This window comes from Notothenia rossii (genome assembly GCF_949606895.1).
Source record: "Notothenia rossii genome assembly, chromosome: 7".
Lineage (NCBI taxonomy): Eukaryota > Metazoa > Chordata > Actinopteri > Perciformes > Nototheniidae > Notothenia > Notothenia rossii.
Window position 1 is genome coordinate 34,364,226 of NC_136905.1, and position 13,347 is coordinate 34,377,572.

Genomic DNA, 13,347 nt, shown 5'->3' on the forward strand with positions numbered 1-13,347 from the left:
TTTTTTTAACATGAATCCATGAATACGTAAACGGAAGAGCGTTTGAGAGGCCTTTTTGCTTTTTACCTTACTAAATGGTCTAATGGTCATTGGAGCGAGGGGCGGGGCGAAACTCACAGAAGTGATTTCAAAACAAAAGCGGTGATAATATTATAAACAAAGGGAAACAAGGTGAATTTAGCGATCACAACGAAAACGGCCAAGACACATATTGAGCCCAGAAAATGAATTTTATTAAGGGCTGTAAATATAATAAGCCTCTGTCTAAAATGGACAACATTGTTAGGAGATTTAAACTATACAGCGATTCTGCACTGCGGTCAACTCAGCCGCCTCTCGAGTTTGTTTTTTCAAATCAGCTGCTCTTCATTCCTGCTATATTTGACGAGTGATACAAATATGTTTTACCACAAGTTCTTAAGAAAACTGACTCTGTTGGACTCGGTACTAGTTTGACTTCTACCAGAAATAAAATGAAGTACTTTTACTGTGTACTTTGTGAGTAATCCTCTGTCAGAGTCCCCTCCATCGTAGGCCTACATAATGCGTGTTTTTCTGCTATCTTTGATGAGTGATAAAAATATAATTTTAACATTAGTTCTTAATGAAATTGATACTGTTTGACTTTGTATTAGTTAGCCTACTACTTACAATACATTGAAGTACTTTTACTGTGTATTTTTTGAGAAATACTTTGTCAAAGTCCCCTGCTGAGAACAAAATCAAGCAACTTCTGCTAAGTTTGATGAGGGAATAATTTTTTGTTGCCATTAGTTCTTCGTGAGATTGAACCTGTTGGACTCAGTAGTGAAACTACCCCCAAAAGTACTATGAAGTACTTACTGTGTACTTTTCCAGTACTCCTCTGTCAATGTCCCCTCATGAGAACAAGAATGCATGTTTCTCTGCTATTTTGAATAAGCGTTAAACTTTCTTCATGAGACTGAAATAGTTGGACAGAGTATTTTAAGAGGATGTGGTAGACATGATATCAGCAAAACTTCCAGTCAGTACTCCGGCAGCAGCATTTTTACCCCTTGGAAAGTCCATAGACTGGCCTGGATAGCTGGTCTATCCTTCAGCATAGTGACACACTCTGTCACTCTTGTTGGCCTCTTATTATGCTGCTGTCTTTTAAAATATGATTATTTCTCTGCTCCTAGTTAATTCCTCGCAGATTCTTCCATCAGTCCCAGTCATTGCATGTCAGTCAATAGAGCTTCGAAAAATGTGTCCAATTCAATAAAATCTTTTTTTGTGAGTAGGCCAGAGCTAAATTATAGATTGTTTGATTGTGTAATTACAAGGTGAGAGAAAAATAAATCCACATCCTCCTATGAAACGTATGTTATTTCCTTTTCCATTTTATACTTATACTTACTTGCCTTAGAACATTTGCATGTTGAACTACATGATATCTTCCCCAGCCTCAAGGAAATACAATAAAATAAATGGATTTATAATTTTTAAAAATTGATACAAATGTATAAATTAATAATGTTGTGTGCAAACATTTCAAATTTAAATATAAAATGAAAAAAAAGTTTACTTTTGAAATGAGTTCTCACAAAAACCTTTCTAAATTATAGTAAACTATTAAAAAAGGTTTGGTCAATAAACGTCTTTCTGCCTAAAATAGTTAAAATTGAACGTAAACTATATCAAACACCACATGCATGGCAGATTCAGAGTTTATAAAGTACAATTCTGGGCCATTGATTGCGTCATTTCTCCAAACACATACAGTAAAAATGCCTGTTTTGAAGCCTTCAAATGGTGCGGGAAAAGGACTTTACATTATATCATACTTAAAGACAGGGCTATTCAGTTAAGAGAAGAGAAAAAGGAAAGCAAATTGTTATAATGGGTGATGTACCATTAATGACATACATAATATGAGGTCCTTGGCACTGTGTGATCATGGGGCATCACCCTTACAGCATCAGGACAATATCATATGGAGTCAGACACTGGAAGTGTGCTGGAGGCTGATGCGTTGAGTGGGACTGATGGAAGGATGAGGCTGATGAGACTGAAGAATCTGTGACGAACTAGCGGCTGAGAAATAATCATATATTAAAAGACAGCAGTATCATCAATAGGCCAACAAGAGTGACAGAGTGTGTCATTTTGCAGTCTACCATCCTCTTAAAATACTCTGTCCAACAATATCATTCTCATGAAGAAAGGTTTTTTAACGCTTATTCAAAATAGCAGAGAAACACGCATTCTTGTTCTCAGGAGGGGACATTGACAGAGGATTGTTGGAAAAGTACACAGTAAGTACTTCATAGTACTTGTGGGGGTAGTTTCACTAGTACTGAGTCCAACAGGATCAATCTCACGAAGAACTAATGGCAACAAAAAAGAATTCCTTCATCAAACTTAGAAGAAGTGGCTTGATTTTGTTGTCAGCAGGGGACTTTGACAGAGGATTTAAAAAAAAATACACAGTAAAAGTACTTCAACGTATTGTAAGTAGTAGGTTAACTAATACAAAGTCAAACAGTATCAATTTCATTAAGAACTAATGTTAAAATTATATTTTTATTAGGGCCAGGACTTTAACGCGTTAATTAAGATTAATTAATTACACACAAATTAATGCGTTAAAAAAATTAACGCATTTTAATCGCACTTATTTTTGCACCGCGGAACGTTTCTCACTGGATGAGTTTCAGGGGTACCGATTATACTGGAGCACCAACTAACGTTCATGACTTCAGACAACAACAAACCACAGTGAACAATAGTCAAACATGAACAAAGAAGCTGATGAGACCGCTTTGGTTGGCCCCGTGGATGGGACATTTAAAAAAAAAAAACGGACGGATGGAAGCGTCAATAAGAGCACGGTTGTTTGCAAATTATGCAAAAAGGAATTCGCATCACCTCAATGTAAAACATATAGCAGCTAGCGTGGATGTTAGCCCGACTCGGAGTACAAGGACCCACACCCAATTCGCGTTGATCAAACAATGGCCTATGCAACAGAGAGATTTTATTTTTCATCAGGATATTGGAAGAATAGGAGGGATTGAGGTCAATCAGTGGCACTTTTTTATTTTATTTTAAATGGTACACTTTATGTTGAACTATTTATTACGTTGTTGGTGCAAATGGCACTTTATGTTGAACTGTTTATTGTTTTGGCCAAGGTTATTGAGAGAGTTGGACTGAAATTGATTAGATTTTTTAAATCAACTGTTGGTAAATCAACAAAGTCTGTTATGGCCTCTGAAGCAACAGAGAGATGTTTTCTAATAGTGAGGGTTTCCAATGTTCTGAATGTACTTGAAAGTATTGTGTTTTACTTAAAAAACAAAGTGTTATAGTTTACAGAAGGTCTACCTACCTATAGGCTACCTGAATCTCTGAAATGTACTATATTCCTAAATATGCTATTGCTACACTTTATGGCAAAAATTGCACTTTTCTGTTGGCCTTGGTTAAGTACCACCTTGAAAAAAATAAACAATGTTTTGTTGCTTAAGCTTATGTATTCAGTCATTATTCAATGGTATACTAAAATCCATGTGAAAAAAATTGCTTCTCACTGTTCTCAGGTCAAATATTTATATGTGATTAAAAATGCGATTAATTTCGATTAATTAATTACAAAGCCTGTAATTAATTAGATTAATTTTTTTAATCGAGTCCCGGCCCTAATTTTTATCACTCATCAAAGATAGCAGAAAAACATGCATTATGTAGGCCTACGATGGAGGGGACTCTGACAGAGGATTACTCACAAAGTAGCTACACAGCAAAAGTACTTCATTTGATTTCTGGTAGAAGTCAAACTAGAACCGAGTCCAACAGTATCAGTTTCCTTAAGAACTTGTGGAAAAACATATTTGTATCACTCGTCAAATATAGCAGGAATAATGAAGAGCAGCTGATTTGAAAAAAAAAACGCGAGAGACGGCGGAGTTGACCGCAGTGCAGAATTGCTGTATAGTTTAAATATCCTAACAATGTTGTCCATTTTAGACAGAGGCTTATTATATTTACAGCCCTTAATAACATCAATTTTCTGGGCTCAATATGTGTCTTGGCCGTTTTCGTTGTGATCGCTAAATTCACCTTGTTTATAATAATCACAGTTCCTTCAGTAGGATACTGTAGGGATTCAAAGTGTGATTTTAGCAAACGAGTGCTTTTGTTTTTAAATCACTTCCATGAGTTTCACCCCGCCCCTCGCTCAAATGACCATTTAGTAAGGTAAAACACACACACACACACACACACACACACACACACACACACACACACACACACACACACACACACACACACACACACACACACACACACACACACACACACACACACACACACACACACACACACACACACACACACACACACACACACACACACACACTGATGATGATGATGAATGATCAAGAGAAGAGAGAGAGAAGAGAGAGAGAAGAGAGAGATAAGAGAGAGAGAAGAGAGCGAGTAGAGAGAGAGGGCGATCAAGAGAAGAGAGAGAGTAATGTAACCTCCTAATGTAATGTATAACTCCTATGAAAATGTTCAAAGAGTGCTCAAACTTCACATGTGTGCTAACAGTCCACCCGTGAAGACATCTACGGGAAGGTTTGGAGATTTCTTCAAATGCCGTTGCCATGGCAACACAATGCTCACCATGAAACACGGTTCTCTCATAACTTCAGTGAAAATGCTCGAAATGGCCCAAAACTTCACAGGTTTGGTAACGATGCAGCCATCAACACATCTAAGCGTATTATGGGATGTCATCAAATGCCGTTGGCATGGCGACAGATCATTCACCATCAAGTTAGTTCAAAAGTTTGCAATTCAAATATTCTTCTGCTTTCCCAAGCCTTTTTACTTTCTTTTCTCATCTTAATACAAATTCATTCACTACTACTTACATCTGATATTTAACTCCTTCAGCCTATTTTCAGCTGATGAAACCTTTAAACTATTACATTATTCAGCTATTTCAGGACATCAAGGCTATACATGTTGTTGTTTATACCTTTTTTTAAACCTTTTCTTTTAAATATTAAGCTTTTTCTGCATTTTTGTAGCTAAAAGCAGCTACCATGAAGCTAATAACATATTCAGCTTTTTCTGCATTTTCAGCTAAATTCAGCCATAAATGTTCACAGTTTACAGCATTCGCACGCATTTTCTGCAGGAAATGCATTTTCTAGTTATTATTATTATTTCAGCCAATACTTTGGCACTCCATAACTTCAGCTCATTTTCAGCTACAGAAACAATTCAAATATTAAACTATTCAGCCTGTGCAGGAATCGATGGGAAACTTTCAACTTTTTCAAAATATTTCATACTTTTTGAAATATTCAGCTTTTTAAACTGTTTTCTTTAACATGGAAGTCAATGGGAAGAGCCTTCAAATCAGCCAATACTTTAGCTCTCCATAACTTCAGCTTACTTTCAGCTACAGAAACCATTCAACTATTAAACTATTCAGCCTTTTCAGCAATTGATTTGAAACTTTCAACCTTCTCAAAATATTTCACACCTTTTGAAATATTCAGCTTTTTAAACTCTTTTTTTAACATTGAAGTCAATGGGAGATGCCTTCAAATCCACTTTTGCTACACTTTGCGCCAAATGCTTCTCCTTCCACATAATTTCAGGTAGACACTTCATTCCAACGTTCAAATTATCACAAGACCGTCAGCTATTCAATTCCTATTCAGATTGTTGATATCTTTTAAACTTTTTGAGATATTGAATTTAGTTTGGAGCTTGGTAGAGAGGCCTTTTTCAGATTTTAACATTAGATTGGATGGGAGCAGCTCATTGGCTCTAGAGTGCTTTGATCTCAAAACAGAGTGGAGCAGTGCTTAAAATTCTCCCCCAAAAATATTTTAAACTTGCCATAATTCCCAAACCCTACACTCCTCAGACATATTTTTTCATGAAAAACATAGGAAAACCTCTCCTGGGTTGTAAAATACAAAAATATTTAGAAAAAAAATTAAACAAAATGCCTCATGAGGGCATGAAGAGACAAAAAGTCCAGCTAGCTCCCAATTGATTCCCATGTTAAGAACATCCGGATCTTTCTTCAGAACAGAGTGAAGTGCACTTTAGACAAATTGCTCTCCTCTTCACATTTACCACACAAAACCCCCCCAAAAAACCATATATCAGTTCATTGGGGTTCCCTGATGCTCAAGGCCTGGTATTTTTTTGATAGGAGCCATGGTTTTTGAACAGGTGGCAAAATTGTCAGATATACTCCTCAATGCATTATTATGGGACTCAGTGCTGCAGTTGGTTGTCATGGTGTTGCTGGGCAGATTGGAGCCACACACACGTGAGTTATCATCCAATCAGAGCAGAAACCATGGAACCCTTTGATCTCTGGGTTTACACACACAGGTGTTTGTAAACATTCAATCACTACTACTTACATTTGATATCTTTATTTAACTCCTTCAGCCTAATTTCAGCTGCAGGAATCAGTCAAATATCAAACTATTCAGCACATGATGGGAAACTTTTAACTTTTTCAAAATTCTCTCTCTCTCTCTCCCTCTCTCTCTCTCTTCCTCTCTCTCTCCCTCTCTCTCTCTCCCTCTCTCTCTCTCTCTCTCTCTCTCCCTCTCCCTCTCTCTTTCCATAGTTTTTGAACGGGTGGCAAAATGGTCAGATATACAACCCAATGCATTCTTATGGGACGCAGTGGTGCAGTTGGTTGTCTTCGATCTCTGGTGTCACAGGTGTTATGATTGGGTGTTATGAGTAGGTGCTCAGGAACAGAAACAAACACTGACAGACTGGACTTTAACAGACTGTCTCAGCCTATTCTTTTCTGTCTGATGGAGACTTCATACAGACTTTCCACATATGTAGTGCGAATGCTGTTTACACCATTCCACTATAGCTCTTCAAATCTTTATTCTTCCCCTTATTTCTGAATTGTTGCACCAGGAATGACATAAAGTCACCCAGCAGCCATGTGACAGACTGGTAGAGAGCAGCCAAGACGCATGAAAGCTGTGATTCAAAATCAGGGTTATTCCACCATCTGGTGATCCTCCAACCACACCTTTCAATGTTATAATTGTTGAGGGCGCAAGAAGATTCTTTGGGGTTTGCAACACACTTAATTATTGCCCTCTCAGAGAATGAGACTGTTACAGCTGTCGTGTTAAACCTTGGAAGATTCTGAGTATTGTATGTGGTAGGTTCATTATCAGAACAGGAAGCCCCATCAGGGATGAAATCTTCATCAAGTTGGAATGTGTCAGAGGTAGTAGCAGCCGTGTCTTGTTGTACAACACAGTTCTTTGTAGAGACGGTTGGTGCAGTCTTACCATGGGGTGGCTTTGAATCCCTGATGGTGGCAATGAGAGGATCCCAATCGTTATTTGCTTCAGAGTCAGGTGGGCAGTCTTCATCAGCGCTGGATCCATCGCTGCTAGACGCAGTTTTGGGAATGTAGTCTTTATCACAGAAGGAAACTTCATTACTGGAAAGGCAGATGTCCTTCACCTTTGAACAAAAAAGGAACACCAAGTTTGTATTTTCTTCATTATCCAGAAACATGTACTGGTAACATTTGTTGAGCATTATTTTAAAGTCGAATCACTGTGCATTTCACTATATAACAAAGAAGAAAGCAAGTCAAATTGAATTTTAGTTAAGTTTTTGAAACCAGACCCAGACCCCACGCAGCATTCTCATCTGTTTGTCCTTACTGGTGTCACTTTCTGGTTGCTAACAAACGCCATTGTAACTAGAGATGTCCCGATCCGATCACGTGATCGGGGATCGGAGCCGATCACGTGATTTTCAAAAGATCGGAATCGGGGGAAAAAATCGGGGATCGGGATTTTTAAAAGTTTTTGTTTAATTTTGTATTCAATGTTACAAAACAAAAATGACCATGTTCAAGTCTTAAAGTCATCCTGAGGCCTTAGTTTTGGTTTCAAATTAGACAACATCATGTATGTGTTGCTTCTTTGGAGCTTGTTTTCATAGACCTGGTTGCTTATTTCTCTCAAATCTGGCAACAGAGTGGGCAGGGCGCAGTGTCTAATTGTAGCAGTAATTTAACGAGTACTGATAAGCTTTATTTTGTTTTGATCCAATGCTGCACAACTGAACTGATCCAATGCTGCTGTGAAAAAAAGAAGCTATATCCATGTTGGATAGAATATCCAATTTAAATAAAAAAATAATCTTCAGGGACAACTTGAATGCTTTTTTTCTTTTTTTTTCTCTTAATGCATTGCATAAAGATCGGATCGGGAAAAATCGGTATCGGCAAATTGTCAAAATCAAATGATCGGAATCGGATCGGGAGCAAAAAAAGGTGATCGGGACATCCCTAATTGTAACATATAAACACACATCAGCGCACACTGGGAGGGGGGGGGGGCAGGAGCTTCAACAAGGCGTGTAGGACAGAGAGTGAATACACATACTATACAGAGATGCTGTATGAGAAAACAATGTGAGTTTGGAACATTGAACATTATAAATCTATTCTAGTAGACCTCAACAATGGATCAGTGGATCAGTCAAAATCGATAAGTGGAAATGGCCATGTCATGGGACCGTTAACAGTTATGGAGGTGTGCACATGCTGGATGAAGGCAATGATTTAATGTCTAGTCATGTCAACAGGTTGTAAAATCATCTGTCCTTACAAGGACTGCTGTCCCTACAAGACACCCTGTGACTAAACAGCCTTTATCTTTCTGTGTAGTATGACATTATACAGAAACATTTCAATGTTGTCATTTTTAACTCCTGTTGACATCATCTTTCCTTACAAGGACTGCTGTCCCTACAAGACACCCTGTGACCAGACAGCCTTTATCTTTCTGTGTAGTATGACATTTAACCCGTTTCAATTTGACCCAAAGTATGGGGAAACGGAGCCCCCTTACCAAGACGATAGTCCTGGTAAAACAGCTTCAATCTATACCAGTCAGCGACACGCAACAATGTATGGAAAAACTATACATTGAAACTTACCATCTTGTCCCCTGATGTGTTTGGAGTTGTACGAAGTTCCGTCCCAGCCTCTCGTGTCCCACCACATACTTCCTGTAAATAAGTGAAAGACAGGCACGACTTTAAAACATTATTGACTCATTTCCATCAATGTGACACAAATCTGAACATTAACACAACTTTATTCAATTCATTAGCCAGCAATGAAAATAAAAATACATTATTAGCCCATATATAACACGTTAGGGCCTAAAATCAGTTTATCACAGAGCAATAATTGATAAACATCTACTAACACATTGACTGTTGGCATGCTATGTGTGCAACAGCCATCAGCATATCTCATCCAAGGAAGAAAGCTGATGAGCACAGTAGGACTGTAATGTTAACCATATTACAAGTTGGCATCCTCATTTTGTTTCATGAATGCCATTGTAGCGCTGCTCCTCTGTTCCAAATACGACTTCTACTAACTCTTACTCTGAGCATTTATCTTTTCATGGTGCAGCAAATAACAGTCTACAAACTATGGCTTAAATAATATAGAGACACATATGTTTCAGTTTCTGGAATTTGACTAATCTTTCACAGCATTAAGAAAAGTACAATACTGTCACAGGCCCGTATTGTTTCCCTCTACAGCCCGACACAGAAAGTGATTGTGATGTGAAGTACAACTTCCCATTTTGGTTGGTGGGGAGGACGGAGGATCTCTGTCGGGCTCAGGGTTAGAAGCTTCTTCACAGTGAGCCTGGAATTGTAACACAAAAAAAAGACACTGTTGTCACCTTGGTAGTGGTTTGATCTGACTTGTGTGCTGCAAAGGTTTAACAGTTATGGAGGTGTGCACATGCTGGATGAAGGCAATGATCTCATGTCTAGTCATGTCAACAGGTTGTAAATCATCTGTCCTTACAAGGACTGCTGTCCCTACAAGACACCCTGTGACCAGACGGCCTTTATCTTTCTGTGTAGTATGACATTTAACCCGTTTCAATTTGACGCAAAGTATGGGGAAACGGAGCCCCTTACCAAGACAATAGTCCTGGTAAAACAGCTTCAATCTATACCAGTCAGCGACACGCAACAATGTGTGGAAAAAAATACATTGAAACTTACCATCTTGTCCTGATGTGTTTGGAGTTGTACGAAGTTCGGTCCCACTAAATACTTCCTGTAAATAAGTGAAAGATAGGCACGACTTTAAAACATTATTGACTCATTTTGTATTAAATCAGGTGAAATTCAGAAAATAATGTAAACAGTACAATTTTTTTGCTGAAATAAATCAAATCTGCTGGACTGAGCTGAGTGGTAGTACCGTGAAGAGCAATGCAACACTTTTTCCCTGTCAGTTAAGCAATGTCCTAAAGAGAACAGAACCTCACTATTGAGCACCAGGGCCAAGCAGGATCCCCATACTTGTATGTAATCTCCTCATCTGGGAATATTTCCTTTACAGCAAATAGGTACAAGTGTGGGGAATTTATTTTAATTGTGTAGCAGTCAGTTTATATTTTTGGCAGCACTGTTGAGCATTTTGAAAATGTATTTTCATGCCCCTGTGCAAGGCTTAGTCTTTCTATCTTTATAGCCACTGGTGTAAAGTAACTAATTTCACAAACTCAAGTACTATACTTGGGTACAATTTTGAGCTACTTGTATTTTACTTAATTATTTCAATGTTTTGTTACTGTGTACTTCTACTCCTCTACAGTTCAGAGGTACATGGTGTACTTTTCCTCCACTACATGTATGTAATACCTTTAGTTACTTTACAGATGTGGATGAATAATGTGAAATATAATCAAGTGTTAAATCAGACTTAAGTTCCACCTGGAGTAAATCCACAAGCTACCCTGCAGTATACAAAGTCATTCAAACTAGCTGCACCTTTACCAGCTTTGAGAACACTTTCATGATCAATCATTATAAAACATATCATATATATTATTCTGAAATGGACCAATCTGCACAATGACTACTTTTACTGTCGCTACTTTCACTATATTTTGATGATAATACTTTTCTACTTTTACTTGAGGAACATTTTGAATGCAGTACTTTTACTGAGTATTCCTACACTCTAATACTTCTACTTTTACTCAAGTAAAAGACCTGAGCACTTCTACTTTTACTCAAGGACAAGAGCTGAGTACTTCTACTTTTACTCAAGTACAATATCTGAGTACTTCTACTTTTACTCAAGTAAAAGACCTGAGCACTTCTACTTTTATCCGAGTACAAGAGCTGAGTACTCCTACTTTTACTCAAGTACAAGATCTGAGTACTTATACTTTTACTCAAGTACAAGATCTGAGTACTTATACTTTTACTCAAGTACAAGATCTGAGTACTTATACTTTTACTCAAGTACAAGATCTGAGTACTTATACTTTTCCTTGAGGAACTTTTTGAATGCAGGACTTTTACTGTAACAGAGTATTCCTTAATTGTTGTATTGATGCATACATGAGGATATGGTAAACGTTCTTCAGCAAAGCTAAGACATCTGTTTGAGCAGCCACTTTAGTATGATGATTAATGATCTATCGATCATAAATCTATCGATTAGATGAGAGGGGCACACATTTACATATTACATATCCTGAAAACGTACATTGTTGAAGATACGTGAGGCTGATGACCTAAGAGCAATGGCTAAAACGTCAGGGTCATATTGATGAAACAATGCTATACGGTCTTTGATACTACATACTGTATGAGATGAATGGCTTACCTTTAAATGTGTTAAGGAACTTGGCCTCAAGGAAGGGTTTGTCTCTGCCCAGAATGATATGCTCTATTGCATCCTGTTCAGCAGTCTTTCTCCAGCTCCTTTGCATCATCGTTGCTAAAAAATAAAACAGAGAACAGGCTAAGTTTAATGTACATGGTTAACAATAACATCTCTTGGGGGAAGAAATATGCATTAGAAAAAAGAGAGGTTCAATATGAGGTATGATACACTGTTCTATTAAAGATGGTAGTTCATTAATAAGAATGCACAACATTTTTAAAGTCCTGGAACGTCGTCCTGGTGTGCTCCGACGGCAGTGCACCTACAGTCACCAGCTACGTCTGCATGTAGGTGCATGAAACCTACAAGTGCATGAAACGCTGCACGTTTCATTTGCAAAACACGGTAGTCTGCTCCTCCATGCATACACAGATCATACACTGAGGAGCCGCTCCGTTGTAACCGCATGACGGCTGCCCGCTGCACGGATGTGAGAGCTACACAGTAACACACAGCACACATCTGTCTTAGCAGCATTTTAAAGACGATTATTTATTCAAAAAGTAACAGGCCAGTAGTATAACTAGTAATCAACACACATGAGTGGGCATAAATAGTCAGCCTTTTAATATCACATTGCATTTAATTCAGTTGTAAAGCGGAAGTCATTACCATGTGGTTGATGCTAAGCTAAACTGTGCTAACTGACAGCAGAGCTAAAGGTTAATGTAACGTTTCCAATCAAATGCAGTGTCTTGGTAGGATTAACTTACTAAATAACTAACTTCATCCTATTACTTTTTAAAACACACGAAAAGCGATGGGGAGCATGCTCCGTGGCGTACACTGAGCCGGACAAACAAAGTAATAAACGAACAGCTGCAGTTTTGATGCTAGGTTGTAGCTGGCCACAAAACAAACATTTAAATCCTTATGTTTTGTTTCAAATACATGATAACAAATATCACTTACCAGTTTTGGTTACAAGTCCGAATTGCCATCAACGATCTCCTCAGCCATCTCCTCAGCCATGTACTACTGTCTGCTACTGTTTCTTGGTGAGACATTGACCGAAAACTGAAAGACCAATCCATGATGAGAACCTGCTCGCCTGATGACTGCTGGCCAATCCCGGATGAGAACCTGCCTGATTGACTCTTTAGCAGGTGTGTCCAGCCAATGAAAAGCGCGTATTTTGTGTAAAATGAGAGGGAAATGTGTATGAAACTGCAATACCATGAATCGGCTGTACGAGCGTTTTATACACAATGAGCACACAAAAATATACACTAGAAATCAGGTATAGGCGGTTTATTGGGACATACCGAGAAAAAGCGGGAGGGTTTTATTTACATGTTGATAAGTGCTTCGACACTGCGCGACTTGTGAGGACACCAGTTTTGTCTTCACAATATAATAAATAATAATGCTGGTGTGTATCCATGCGAATTGTCCTCATAATCCGGCCGCACACACACACTCTCTCTCTCTCTCTCACACACACACACACACACACACACACACACACACACACACACACACACACACACACACACACACACACACACACACACACACACACACACACACAGACAGACAGACAGACAGACAGACAGACAGACAGA

General features: G+C 38.3%; 1 long non-coding RNA gene across 1 annotated transcript in view; it reads right to left on the reverse strand.

The window, feature by feature from the left end:
* Positions 1-9,130, reverse strand: part of LOC307013006 — a 33,393-nt gene extending 24,263 nt beyond the window's left edge. The window contains exons 1-2 of the long non-coding RNA XR_013800809.1: positions 9,004-9,130; positions 7,335-7,512 (exon numbers count right to left, since the gene is read on the reverse strand). This is a non-coding gene — a long non-coding RNA (uncharacterized lncRNA). The remainder of the gene's footprint in view (positions 1-7,334; positions 7,513-9,003) is intronic.
* Positions 9,131-13,347: the final 4,217 nt, after the last annotated feature.